The sequence below is a fragment of the Camellia sinensis genome, chromosome 5 (assembly GCF_055761805.1).
Source record: "Camellia sinensis isolate YWXY chromosome 5, ASM5576180v1, whole genome shotgun sequence".
Lineage (NCBI taxonomy): Eukaryota > Viridiplantae > Streptophyta > Magnoliopsida > Ericales > Theaceae > Camellia > Camellia sinensis.
Window position 1 is genome coordinate 103098086 of NC_138965.1, and position 9972 is coordinate 103108057.

Sequence of the window (9972 nt, forward strand, 5' to 3'; positions counted from 1 at the left end):
GGTTTTGATCCCAGGGACGCCAATTTCCAGTGGAATGATAGACTGGCAAGAACTTTTGTGTAAATATCACAGGGTTTTAACTTCTCTTCGCCTTTTTTCCATCCTGCTGACTCGGGGTTCCGTGGTTCCAACTAATTTTTCTCTAGTTGTCCTGGGCACCCTAGGCTGAGGTTCGCCAGTGTTGGTCTTGGGCAGGTAACTGGTGTGAATTCAATAACAAAGTCGGCCAAAATCTAACCCTTTATTGCTATTCTTGGTCTGAACTCTAAGTCATACTGACCTAGAACTACAGCTCATCACGCTACTCTGCCTGTCAAGTCTCCCTGTTGTAGTAATGATTTTAGTGGATGTTCTGTAAGCACCACAATTTTATGAGCTTGGAAATAATGGTTTAGTTTCTTTGGCGCCATTAGCAGGGATAGTGTTAGTTTCTCCAAGGACAGGCACCTGTCCTCTTTCTTCTTTTTCTCGGATAACCACGGCATTGACGGTGTGGTCCGAGACTGCTAAGTACAAAAACAACGTTTCCCTTAGTACTGGATTAGACAACACTGGTGTAGTTGTCAGGTACCTTTTCAAGCTGGCTAAGGCAACTTCGCGTTCTTGTGTCCATAGGAAGTTTGTGGCCTTATTTAACAACTGAAAAAATGGCTTACATTTGTCTGAACTTTGGCTAATGAATCTATTTAGAGTTGCTTCCTTGCTGGTCAAAATCTGGACTTTATTCAATGTTGTTGGGCTCTTCAGATCAATGATGGCCTTGATATGATGTGGGCTCACTTCAATTCCTCTCCTGGTTACCAAATACCCCAAGAACTTACTAGATCCTACCCCAAATGCACACTTCGAGGCATTCAGTCAAAGCCGATATGCCTTCAATATGTCAAAAGCTTCTTTTAGGTCAGTTAAATGATCTCCTGGTTCCTTAATCTTGACAACCATGTCGTTTATGTAAACTTCCACGGTCTTCCCAATTAGGTGCTTGAACATTTTGGTAACCAACCTCTAATATGTTGCTCCTACATTCTTCAACCCAAAGGGATTACCCTGTAATAGTAAAGTCCTTTGGGGGTGATGAATACTGTCTTTTCTTTATCTAGTGCATGCATAACTATCTAGTGATAACCTCTGTATGCATCCAAAGAGCTCATTCTTCCATGTCCTGATGTGGCATCCAGAAGTTGGTTGATCTTTGGAATAGGGAAACAATCCTTTAGACAAGCCGTGTTCAGCTTTGTGAAGTCTACACAGACCCTCCACTTGCCATTCTTCTTGTTTACCACCACTGTATTGGACAGCCAGGTGGGGTAGTTCACTTCTCGGATTGCCTGTGCTTCTAATAGCTTTTTCATTTCTTCTTCAACTACTTGTACACGGATCAAAGTTCGTCTCCTTAATCTCCGAATGATAGGTTTAGCCAACCTATCCACATTCAGTTTGTGACATGTAACCTCGGGGCTGACCCTTGGCATCTCATAGGGTGTCTAGGTGAACACTTCTATATTTTCTCTTAGAAACTCCTCTAGTTTTCTTTCCTCTTCCTCGGCTAAGCCAGAGCTGAGAAGGAAGATTCGCTCCTCATTGCCTTCCTGTACTAGAACCTTTTTCAAGGGTTCTTCGCTCTTGTCGGTAGGTTCTTTGCCAACATTATCCAAGACCTTCCGGTCTTCACTTTCAATCTCTGTTGTCTCTACTTCCCTCATATTGCAGGTATACTTCATTGCTGCCATGGAGCAATTTTTTGCCTGCACTTGGTCTCCCCTCCATTCTTCAATCCCTTATTCAATTGGAAATCACAACAGTTGGTGTAGCGTTGAGGGAAGAACCTTCATTACATGCAACCAAGGTCTTCCTAGAATGATGTTGTATGGGGAGGGGGCATCTATCACGATATACTTTGTAGTTACCTTCTTAGTCCCTACCTGCACCTCTAGACTCGTGGTCCCTAGCAGCCATGTCAGCGTCCTATTGAATCCGATCATAGGGCTGCCAGATTGCTCTAGATCATCCTTACGGAGGCTGAGCTCCTTGCAATATCTGACGTACATGATGTTACAAGAGTTGCCTTGATCAACTAGGATGCACCTCACTTGGCAGTTTCCAACTTTCAATGTCACCACCAGAGCATCATTTTATAGATACTGTACCAATCTACTTCCGTGAAAGACATCATTGGCCCCAGACATCCATCCGTCCTGGGCTTCTTCTGCTAGATTTGGTAGATATGCTGCAGATGCCTTACCCTATGAGTCTCCCCATGAACTTCATTCTCATTAACCTTTGAGTGAATCACGTTTATTACTCGTGGTCTTTCCGCTTATTGTGGTGGTGGAGGCGGTGGTGCTGCCGGCGCTTGGGCTAACTTCGCGTGTTCCTATCTTGTTTTGGCATCGTCAACCAGGTGTCTTAGGGGTCCTTGTTTGACCAAATCCTCCAGGTGTTGTGATGCCCCAAAATTTTAAGGACATCACAATAAAATTTAGAACTTAAAATCAATGTTGCCACTAATATCACCAACATCCATTAATTAACAACCCAGAAATTTGAAAGTTTTCAAATTACAATTCTAAAAAAAAGACTTAAAACTTAGTCTCAGTACAAAAAAAAAAAAACACAAATATAAAAGAAAACTAGAGAAAAACCAGGAAATTTAGAAAATAGTTTGTGGAACTTGGGGACTCTTCAAGCTAACCAAGGCTGAATGTCGCCTTGCAAGGCCTTGGTGTTTCCTTCATTTTCTTCGGTACCTGGCATAAAATGCCAGGGCAACGGGAATGCCAATGAGTGACGAGCTCAATAAGATACTACAACCCGAAAATACCCACCCCGATAATAATACTCATAATTAATAAATACTGTGTAGTTAACAGAATAACAAGCAGCATTTAATAAGCATAACATGAATGCTATCAGTTGAAGTGATAACAATAGATAATAAGAACAATGGCAAGCGGAAGCAGTATTTCATCATAAGGAAAAATGCCAACATTTCTTTTCAAATTCACATAGATTTGGTTTATCAGATAAGTTTAAGTAACTCCACACGGAGCACTATTTCCACTCGACCGCTAAACAATGGCCACGGGCAATTTTGACTCCCCCTTGGTCAAATATTCAAATGTTACTTGCTGTAACTACTAATGATGCCCATGCACCAGGGTTACGTACCCGAGTCGTGACATCACGGTCTGTCCCAAGGGAACGGTCTATGTTGTGACACCAGCACCACCAACCTTATATCGCCTACACTGATAAGAGCCAAAATACCTTCCCGTGCCATGTTAGGGTTCGCAACTCACTTGCGCAAGATTCTAAACCGGGCTCACCCCATCACTTTTAAATTTTAATGTATCATCGGTTCAATTTCGTGTTTCTTTACTTTGTTGAATTCACATTTTTATGCATGTGCAAGTTTTAGTTTGAAACCACAGTGACATAATGTTTATATAGCTATAGACAATCCATTTTTGATCGCCCTTAAGACTTGGGCGCTACTGATGGCTTATTTAGTGAAGCAGGCTATGCTATGCAAGGGTTTGATATTTCTTTGTCAAGGAGAGCATCAAATCCAAACCTCACACCCCCTTGTGGACCAAAACTATTTGGAATGGTTTTTAGATCTTAAAACCCTCTCTTTCAAAATATTTTTGAAATAAAATTTCTACGATGCTCTGAGGCTCGCATTTTGTTAAATGTTGCGCTTTTCGATAAACCGAGCAAAGACAAAGTGGAAATGAATGAAAGAGAGATGAAATCTTTGAAAAATATTTCAAAACATCTCATTTAGGGGTTTGGAGTTGGAAAAAAGAGAAGAGGAGGGAAGAAACCAAGTTGGGAGAGAAAATGGGCATGAATTATTAAGAGATAATCGAGCAGCCCTCGTTGAATTAGGTCTATCAATTTGTATACTTGGATTTCAGCTATGAGGCCACCACCATTGGAAAGAAGACTTCCAGGGATTCATTTTGCACTCAATAATCTCCTAAAGCCGAGGTCAGATGAGGGAGATATAGCTGGCTGAAGTTGGGCATCAATCCGGTTGGACCAAAACTGAGTAGTGTTCACTAAAAGAGGGATATCTCTCAGTACACTTGGAATTTTGATGTGAGGCTTCCATCATTGGAAAGAACACTTCCGGGGCTTCAGTTTAGGCTCAAGAATGACCTAAAAAGGGGTCCAGATGAAGGAGTTAGGCTTGCTTCAAGTAGGGGACCAGGACTGATTTTTGCTGCCGGCCCCTATGGAAGTGTGCCGGCCACAAATGGAGCATGCCAGCCATATGCCGGCCACAAATGGTTCTTGTCGGCCACTTGTGCCCAGAAAGCTCAGAAATTGCAAATATTTTGCTCCAGCTGTTCCAGACTGTCCCAGATATTTCTAAATTGAGATATTTCCGACCCAAAGCTCTTGAATTGCTATATATGGAAGCTTTCTCTCATTTTGGCAAGGGTTAGAAGTTTGGGAGCCTCTTTGTCTAAAAAAATCCTCTCTCTCTAGAATTCTCTCTCTCTTGCCCCTTTGTGCATACAAGTAGAGGTGTGCATACAAGTAGAGATACACAACTAGTTTGCCAAGACATCCTTAACCAAACTTGACCATATTTGGGCTGAGATAACTTTGGACCTTCTTGGAGCTCTAGAGGAGGATTTTGGCTTGGTTTAACTTGGTTTTGTTGCTCTAAAGTGTGCTTGACTTCAAGAGGTATAACTCTCCCTTTTTGTACTTGTTTTGCACACTTGCTTCACCATTCTTTTTCCATTGTTTTGGACTATTTTAGGGATGGTTTTGGACTGTCAAAACTCTGTTTTTAAGGTGTAAAAATGGTAGTTTAAGGCTTGGTGAGTTTGGGGGTTGTTCTCCCTTTTGGTTTCTTGGCTTGTGAGGCCTTTTGTGCAACTTCTCACCACCTTCAAATCCAACTTTTTTGGCCTTTTTACCACTAAAAATCAGAGGTATTTCAGTGATGGAAACCATGTTTTGAGGTCCAAAATAGGAGGGGTTGGCCTCCCCTCCTTGTTTCTTGTTTGCATGTGTTGATGGCCTAACAAATGAGCATGCTTTTCCACCCTTTTGAAGCTTGGTTTAAGCATGTTTTTGCCACTGATTTGCCATGATTTAAATCTATTTTTGGCTGGTTTGGTTACCTCTTGCATGCTTCTTGCATTTGTAGTGCAATTTTTTTCACTAGCCTAGCATGTTTGGTGTTTTAGCCTATTAATCTAGCGTGTGTATGCTCCACTCCAGCATGTTTTTGGCTCTAATTTAGCATGCTTTAGGTCTGATTTGAGTGGTCTTGGTCTTGTGGCTCATGCTTTGTATAGCTATAATGTAGTTGGCCTTGCTAGTCTTGTGTTTTGAAGCCCCTAACATGCCTTATTTGTGATGTTTGCATGATATGGCATCACTTGGCATGTAATTTCAGAGCATATGTCATTGCCATGCTCTCACATTTTCCACTCCTTCAATGTGTTTGAGAGTTGTGTCTTCATGCCTTGTTTGCGAGCCATCAAATGTGCATATTTTCCTTGTGTTATATGCCTTAATCTTACTATATTTCAGCCACTGTTTTGGCATATTTAACCTCTGTCCGGGGTTAGTTTGGTCATTTAGGCTTAGTATTGTATGCCTATAGTGCTATGCACTTTGCTAGTTTCAATGCCTTTGACTTCAAGCATGTTTTGCATGCATCATTTGCTTGATTTTAAGTCATTTAGCATGTCATTTCAGTGCTGAAAATTATGCCATTGCACTCCATGCTTCACTCCTTCATTCGCTTTGAAAGAGGTCTTTAGCCCCTTGTTGGCTTGAGCATGGAATTGAGGCTCTCATGCCTAATGGTTTTAGCCTTCTCTTGAGGGTTTCTACCAACCAAAAGCATGAGGTTTCTTTCATGCTCAAGGTGCTTGTGGTTGAGGCCATCTTTCCAATTAGAGGACTTCTCACTTTTGGAAAAATCAATTAAAGGATTAATTGGTAATCTAAAATGAGTAAACAAAATGCATCAAAGTAAAACATGCCAAGATAACATGTTTGTGTTGCATTGCATGTGTTTGGATCCGACGTTAATCCAAACACGAGAAACGAGGGGCGTTTCATACTCAAAGTGATGAAACGTGCCTCATTTCCTAGTCGCCGTCGCCCTTGATCATGCATGATAGAGTGACGACACTTTGAGTCTTATGTGTGCATTCACTAACATTGTGCAAGCTTGGCTCTTTGGCCATCATGCATTGAGATGCGTGATTGGTGGCTCGAGAACCGAGTACTACACTCCTTTGAGCTTGAGAAATGATAAGGAGAGTAGTTGCACACACATTCCCTTGCAAATACACTGCCATGCCTCTGTTTGTACTCTGTTGCAGCAAAGGAGGAATTTCAGGAAGCAGTGGCTGACCGGCCATCAAAGCCAGCCGAATGGCCACCAAGGCTGCCGACCGGCCACTAGTACTGGCCGATTACCACCAATCATGGCCGATCATCCCTCAGCATGTCCCTGAGATGGGTCAGAAGCAATCTGGAAGTTGGCACAATTTTCAAAAATCCAAAAGTGTGCAAATAGAGGCATTTTGAGGCAAGGCGATGGATTTCTGGGAGGACGTGATCAAGCATGCATGTCCCCCTCACCCGCGAGGCCGCTTTATTGCTTTGTTAGCTAGTTGTAGCTAGTTAAATTAAAGTGTTGTAATATTCTAAATTAGCTTAGCATAACTAGTTTTCAATTCGGTTTGTAATTAATTAGCTAAGTTAGTTAATTAGTTTACTTGTAATAATTAGCTTAGCTTAGATTAGCTTAACTTATTTATTCGGACCCTTCATCGCTAGGGCAAATGTTGTAATAAGTGTGTGTGTGTGCATGTCTTCCAATCCCCATTTCTTTCTCCCTTTTACTTATCAGCTTTTGATGGTTAGTTTAGGGCATATCTCGATTAGTATACGTTATGCTTTGCATGTTTGCATCATTCATTTGTATTGCATGCACCGAGCTCGGCGCATCATTCAAATTGCACTGTATTTCAATTCCTATTTGAATACATGTATCAAGTGTTGCATTCATATGCCATGACTAGATAGCCGAGCCTATTTAGTTGCATTTTGCATGTGTTGCATTAGGCATCTTGTATAGTTAGGATCATGCATTGATTTCTAACTAGCTTTTGTTTTGGCTCGGAGTACACTGTGAGTGTTTATGCTTTAGGATCCTTGCATGTGTGTAAGTAATTGCCATGATAGCATGCTTACCATGAGGCTATGTGTTTATTTGATAAACTGCATGAACGCCTGTGGATGAAGGCTTGATTGCCTGAATTGGGACAACTCGACGATTGTGAGTTTTAAGCCCACTTTGCGAAGTGGCAAAATCATGTTTTAAAGCCCACCTGAGGGTGGCAAATCCGCATTTTAGCCTACTTACGAGTAGCACTTTCAAACCATTTTAAAAAACAAACATGAGTTGTTTTGTTCCAATCCTCGTGATTCAGTCTATACTTGTTTGCTGTGCGCATCACGTAGTAAAGATTAACTAAATAACCGGAATAAGAATACATGTGTTTTTAAAACAACATATCATGTTTAGTAGAGGCTGATCCTTTGATCGGGCGAGCGGGAGTGCTCATTTCATGACCTTCCCCCCTCGTACCCAAGTTCCTGAACTGAGGCAACTTTGGTGATAACGGACACGTGGCCTTAAGTACGAGTCAGGGTTTCCTAAATTTCCCAAAACAAAATATTTAGGTGGCGACTTTGAAATATGGCAAAGTAGTCCATGTTTGACGCTTTTTGATTCAAAATTGATTTTTCAAAACCAATTGCCGGATTTGGACTCTTTGGTGATTTATCAGTCTTACATTGCACTTTGTGAGATTAGATTCAGAACCATGATAGGAGTCCGAACTGTAGTAACTAAGAACCCAATTCGCGCCCTCTCCGAAAGGGGGGTGCGCGGAACGAGTTCTGGGCGGTCTACAATAGCACAACACAATTATGTATATATGGCAACCAAAATAAATATTATAGAATGTTTTAGGAATCATCACAAAATTTCTTAAGAATTCACACAGTTCCTCATTCAGCATTGTATGGTTAGACAAAAAAATATGAAACCCATACCAAACGAAGTTCAACCATTACAATATTTTAATTGGTGCTATTTCATCGAGTTGGGAAAATATTTCGAGAAGAATACCAGGGCTAAAAATGATTTTAAATTAGAGAAATAAATTTTGGAAGAAAATTGGTTTTCTGGGACAGTGAATTACATTAAACTCCAGCACAGGTGATCTTTGTTTGAAAAATAAAAAGGGGCCTCAAACGGTGTCGAAAAGAAGCATGGTTAGAACGGCTTGCTAAATATTTGAGTTTAGAACATATTTCCAGGAGAGTTTGAAGACTGAAAACCAGTGGAGGATGGTCAAATAATTTTTATAAGAAAACTGGACAGATTCTGTCACATTTTGGAAAAATTGGCGTTTCACACGCAATGTTTAATAAAAAATTATGAAACCAGAGGCATTTGAAAGGTAACTTAAAAATATAACTTTTCCAATTTGAATCACTTGAAAACTCATTCTGTAGAATAAACAGTGACCTGGTAAACTTAGCATTGCTGCTGTCTCCAGACAACAATGATGTTAAAAATATGTTTTGACCACAAAACGTTGTCAAATAGTTTTTTTCAATATCCTAGTACCATGAAAACATATTAAACTGACTCTAGTAGTTTCAGATTCTATGAAAATGTTCCCATGAGTTTGTTTGGGTTTATTCAAAATGAATTAAAAATCTGTTTTGCTGGAAGTTTATTAGTTTGTGAAAAACACACTTTGTATTCACCACGAATCACATGCAAGACCAAAAAAAAAAAAAAATGTTTCTTAATATTATTTCCATGTGAAACTCTAATCCTTCATATTTACTTTCATTAGTGGTAACAGAAAATAATATTTATGAAGAGTAAACACAAATTCATAAGCATGCAAGATTCGTTCAACAATAGAGAATATTTGAACACAGAAGGAGCAAAATCAGTAGCTAAACCATCTAATCCATACTTTCAAGAAGAACCGAAATCACATAATCCTAAGATTATCATTCTATCCAAATGTAACATGCATTGAGCATTTGTGTATTATCAATATACACCCTTGCATATTTTTAATGTATAGATTTAGTTAAGAAAAACATCTAAGGGAGGATAGGGGTTGAGTATTTTTACCTCAATGAAGTAAAAAAAAAAACCCCAAGTCTTGAGCCTTTCTTCCCCTCTCTTCTCTCCTTTCCCTCTTGTTTTCTCTTCCTCTTTCTCTCCACACTTTCTTTTCTTTCACAGCCATGAGTATGTATTATGGCTGATGGTGAGGTGCCTTATGTAGGGAATATGGGAGCAACTTTTTGTTTTATTTTATTATTTCCTTTCTTTAGCAAAAAAAATTCTATTTGCTTGAAATTGCCATCCTATGCCATGCTTACTTCTCTAGGGATGTTGAGTGTGAAATTGGGAAAACAAGCATGCCTTTGCATGCAGCAGAGCAGCCTAGGGAAAAAGAAGGGGCAGTCAGCCACTTTTCTTGCAATTTGACCCTTTTTTTTTTTTTTGAATTGAATTGAAATTGATGCGAATACAATATTAGTATATATATATATATATAACCTTTTTTTATTTTTATTTATTTATTTATTTTTTATTATTATTATTATTATTATTATTATTATTATTATTATTATTATTATTATTATTATTATTATTCTTAACTGGATGGTTTTCTTCCTACTAAACTCTAACTAGCTTATTTACTATTAATTTAATCCATTTAGTTTTCACAACTGCATTAGTTGTAGAATTTTATTTATTTATTTTGTTATTTTTTTTCCATAGGATGATAAATAATATTATTTAAAGGAATTTAACATTGGTATTGATCATGATGTTATTAACACTAAAATTTGATAATTTAATAATCACTATTAATTGACTTA